Genomic DNA, 5,456 nt, shown 5'->3' on the forward strand with positions numbered 1-5,456 from the left:
GTGTGGTGACGCCACGTTTCCGCGGAAAAGTGAAGGACGTTCTGTTAATATAATTATCATTTATAACGTTTAACTCGCGGATAACCTATTAATGAAATCGGTTATACTCGAAATAGTACCGTTGGTTATTGCGGTTATAACCAATGGTATGGAGCTCCGATGCGTTTAAATTAAACCACGAGGGTGTGAGCCCGAGTGGTTATAACAAGCATCGAACGACATATATTGCAACAATAATTTTGTTTGCAAAGTTTATTAAAACCTTCATAAAATAGCTAATTGTTTATAACTTAAATATAAATAGAGATTATCATTAATTGCAACATGCAAAACTAACAAAGGACTTAAATCAATTCATGTATGGAATTTCATACATACTTCAGTTGTCAATATCTTCTATTGTTTTAAATATCGCTATCATCTCATTAAACCTACACCAGACAACATTTACATAATTATAAAACCACAAACCCAACATGTAGTGCTTCTTTTTTAAATAATTCAGTTAAAACATTTCGGAAAAAAACATTTGTTTGCAGAGATACATGGCTGCTGATATAATGGTTATGCTTCACTTTTCACTGACACTGGATCATTTTGTGACAGTAACATTTTTTACCAGGTTTGACAAAATGGATTGTAACAACAGCAATACTCATCTAAATTCGGATACATCTTATAAATATAAGTTATGTTAATTTATGTTTCAACACTATATATATTCTAGGTTATACATACACTTGTATTGTGTTTAGTTATCTCGGTCATTCTATGTGATATTTTTTACTAGTTATTCGCTTTTGAAGCATGTTTGAAGAACGTGCTATACAAATATGGAAATAATACATCTATTATTATCAGACATATTATGTAAAGTATTAATCACATATCGTCTGCTATGTATAATTTAATACATTTGTATTTAAATTATTTAGCTCCACTATAGCTTAACCCAAGATAACATACTTACGCTGTGATACAAATGGTTCTTATACACCACAATTTAGTTATATAGTCCACGCTATACACACGAAATTGTTACGGCCACGATTGAGCACACTTCAAACTACATTTTTTTAACGAATCAGTTGGCGCATTTTAATGTTGACATTTTACTAATAAATGCGATGAGTAACAGTTTTGAAAAAAGATAAGTTTTTAAAGTATTTGTACTTGTAGATTATATAAATATTGCCACAAATTCCAACCCATTTACTGCCGGTTCACATGACCAAATAAGTTAAACGCAATAAGCACAGTATTACTCAACACACACACGGAGTTTTCATACAGTTCTCCAAACAAATAATAAGTATTGATTCATACAGCAGACATTAAACTCAACACATTCAAGAACTATATCGTGAGAGAAAGTGTGGGTCTATCCACTACTTTTATGCCAAAACGAAAATTTGTGAAATTAGCCTCTGTAGCCCATTTAGCCTATTTTGCCTATTTAGTACATAGGTTGAAATATACATCCTATTTAGCCTATTTAGCCTATTTAACAGCCTCTTCAGCCTTTTTAGCCTATTTAGAAATTTTAGTACATAGGTCAAAACATACATCCTATTTAACCTATTTAGCCTATTTAACAGCCTTTTAGCCTATTTGGCAAGTTTAGTATAATACATACGTAGACATACACATCCAATTTAGCCTATTTATCCCCTAGAAGCGACGTAGTGCACGCTGACCAGCCGTCGACGGCCTATCGGGCTGAACTAGTTTCGGCCGGGACTTTTAATTAGGGTCGGCCCGTACATGCAGCCTATTAAGCTATTTCTCGTATGCGTCATTTCCCAGTGAACGGGCATGCCCCTTTAAGGCCCCCTTTCGGACGAACAAGAGTTATCCCCCGGAGCGACCTAGTGCACGCTGACCAGCCGTCGACTGCATATCGGCTGAAATAGATTCGACCGGGACTTTAATTAGGATCGGAGTCAGGTGCAGCCTATTTAGCGTATTACGCGACATTTTGCCTGTGAGTGGGCATTCCCCTTTAAGGGCCCCTTTCGGACGAACAAGAGTTATCCCCCGGAAGCGACCTAGTGCACGCTGACCAGCCGTCGACTGTCTATCGGGCTCAACTAGTTTCGGCCTGGACTTTTAATTAGTATCGGAGTCAGGTGCAGCCTATTTAGCGTATTACGACGCGACATTTTGCTTGTGAGTGGGCATGCCCCTTTAAGGGCCCCTTTCGGACGAACAAGAGTTATCCCCCGGAAGCGACCTAGTGCACGCTGACCAGCCGTCGACTGCCTATCGGACTGAACTAGTTTCGGTCGGGACTTTTAATTAGGATCGGTGTCAGGTGCAGCCTATTTAGCGTTTTACGCAACATTTTGCCTGTGAGTGGCATGCCCCTTTAAGGGCCCCTTTCGGACGAACAAGAGTTATCCCCCGGAAGCGACCTAGTGCACGCTGACCAGCCGTCGACTGCATATCGGGCTGAACTAGTTTCGGCCGGGACTTTTAATTAGGATCGGAGTGAGGTGCAGCCTATTTAGCGTATTACGCGACATTTTGCCTGTGAGTGGGAATGCTCCTTTAAGGGCCCCTTTCGGACGAACAAGAGTTATCAGCCGGAAGCGACCTAGTGCACCTTGACCAGCCGTCGACTGCATATCAGGCTGAACTAGTTTCGGCCTGGACTTTTAATAAGGATCTGAGTCAGGTGCTGCCTATTAGCGTATTACGCGACATTTTGCCTGTGAGTGGGCATGCCCCTTTACGGGCACCTTTCGGACGAACAAGAGTTATCCCCTGGAAGCGACCTAGTGCACGCTGACCAGCCGTCGACTGCCTATTGGGCTGAACTAGTTTCGACCAGGACTTTTAATTAGGATCGGAGTCAGGTGCAGCCTATTTAGCGTATTACGCAACATTTTGCCTGAGTGGGAACTCCCTTTAAGGGCCCCTTTCGGACCAACGAGAGTTATCCACCGGATGCGATCTAGTGCACGCTGACCAGCCGTCGACTGCCTATCGGGCTGAACTAGTTTCGGCCGGAACTTTTAATTAGGATCTGAGTCAGCTGCAGCCTATTTAGCGTATTACGCGACATTTTGCCTGTGGGTGGGAATGCCCCTTTAATGGCCCCTTTCGGACCAACGAGAGTTATCCCCCGGATGCGATCTAGTGCACGCTGACCAGCCGTCGACTGCCTATGGGGCTGAACTAGTTTCGGCCGGAACTTTTAATTAGGATCTGAGTCAGATGCAGCCTATTTAGCGTATTACGCGACATTATGCCTCTGAGTGGGCATGCCCCTTTAAGGGTCCCTTTCGGACGAACAAGAGCTATCCCACGGACGACCTAGTGTACGCTGACTAGTCGTCGACTGCCTATCGGGCTGAAACGTGTGTGAAGTAAGCCTATTTAGCCTATTTATCAAGTTTAGTTCATAGTTTAAAACTTTCATCCTATTTAGCCTATTTATCCTATTTAAACACCCTTTTTAGCCTATGTGGACTAATTAACAAGTTAAGTACATACATTGACACATGCACCCTATTTAGCCTATTAGCATTTTAGCCATATTATACCTCATATTAGCCTATTTAGCCTATTTAGCACCCTGTTCAGCCTATTTAGCCTATTTAACAAGTTAAGTACATAGGTTGACACATGAATCCTATTTAGCCTATTTAGCACCCTCTTCAGCATATTTAGCAAGTTTAGTACATGGGTTGAAACATGCATCCTATTACGCTTATTTAGGACCCTTTTTCAGCCTATTTAGCCTAGTTAACAAGTTTAGTACATGTACATAGGTTGACACATGCATCCTATTAAGCCCAATTTGTACCCTTTTCAGCCTTTTTAGCCTATTTAACCAGTTAAGTACAGGGTTGACCACATGCATCCTATTTAGCATATTTAGCCTATTAAGCCTTTTACAAGTTAAGTACATACCGGTAGGTTGGAACATGCATCCTATTTAGCCTAATTAGTGCCCTTTTCAGCATATTTAGCCTATTTAGCAAGTTAAGTACAAAGGTTGACACATGAATCATAATGAGCCTATTTAGCTTATTTGGCACCCTCTTCAGCCTATTTAGCCTATTTAACAAGTTAAGTACATAGGTTGAAACATGAATCCTATTTAGCCTTTTAGCCTATTTAACACCATTTATAGCCTATTTGCCTTTTAACAAGTCTAGTACATAGGTTGAAACATGCATAAACTGTATAGTTACATCCTTTTTAGCCTTTTTAGCCTCTAGCCTATTAAGCAGCCTTCCTGCTAATTTAGTCTATTTAACAATTTTATGAAATAGGTTGAAACATACCTCATATTTAGGCTATTTAGAAAACCTATTCAGTCTATTAAGCTTTAAAGAACTCTTATAAAATAGGTGGAGACAAACATCCTATTATTCACTTTAAGCCTATTGAGCAGCCTATTCAGTCTACCTAGCGAGTTAATTAAATAGGTTGAAACATAATTATTTAGCCTTATAAGTAGCCTATTCGCCTGAATACGCCTTTTCGAGTTTATTAAATAGGTTGAAACATATAAACAGTAAGCCTTTTCAGGCTAAATAGCATCATACTAAATGCTCAACCTATTTTGCATTTTTAGCAAAATTTAAATAGGATAAAATATACAGCCTGTTTAGCAGGCTGTTGACAAGCCATTTCCACAACGAGTTTGTATGCACCTTTAAGAGCCCCTTTAAGACAACCAAGAGTTATACACTGGAAGCGACCATGTTAAAGCTGACCTCCCGTCGGCTGCCTTTCGGACTGATCTAATTTCGGTCCGGGTTTTAATAAGGGTCGGTGTCACAGATAGACTATTTAGCATATTATGCGCTATTTATATTAAAGAGTGGGCATGCTCATTTAAGGGCCCCTTGCGGACAAACAAGAGTTTTCCCACGGAAGCGAATTAGTGCAAGCTGAACTCACGTCGGCTGCCTATCGGGATAAACTAGTTGCGGCCCGAGGTTTTAATTAGGATTGGCGTCACATACAGCCTATTATGTGTTTAATGAGCTATTTACATTGTGAGTGGATATGCACCTATAACGGCAGCTTTCGGACAAACAAGAGTTATACCCCGGATCCGACCTAGTGCACGCTGAACTCCCGACGGCTAAAAGTCGGTCTGATCTAGTTTCGGCTGTTATCCCCCGGAAGCGACCTAGTGCAAGCTTTACTCTCGATGGCTGCCTTTCGGGCTGATCTAGTTTTGGCCCGGGGTTTTAATTAGGGTCGGCGTCACCTACAGCTTATTAAGCGTATTATGCTCTATTTACATAGCGAGTGGGTTTGCACATTTTAGGGCCCCTTTCGGACAAACAGGAGTTATACCCCAGAAGCGACCTTGTGCACACTGAACTCCCGTTAGTTGCCTGTCGGGCTGATCTAGTTTCGGCCCCGTGTTTTAATTAGTGTCGAAGTCACCTTAAGCCAAAATAGCGCATTATGAACTATTTACATGGCGA

This window comes from Dreissena polymorpha, chromosome 8 (genome assembly GCF_020536995.1).
Source record: "Dreissena polymorpha isolate Duluth1 chromosome 8, UMN_Dpol_1.0, whole genome shotgun sequence".
Classification (NCBI taxonomy): Eukaryota; Metazoa; Mollusca; class Bivalvia; order Myida; family Dreissenidae; genus Dreissena; species Dreissena polymorpha.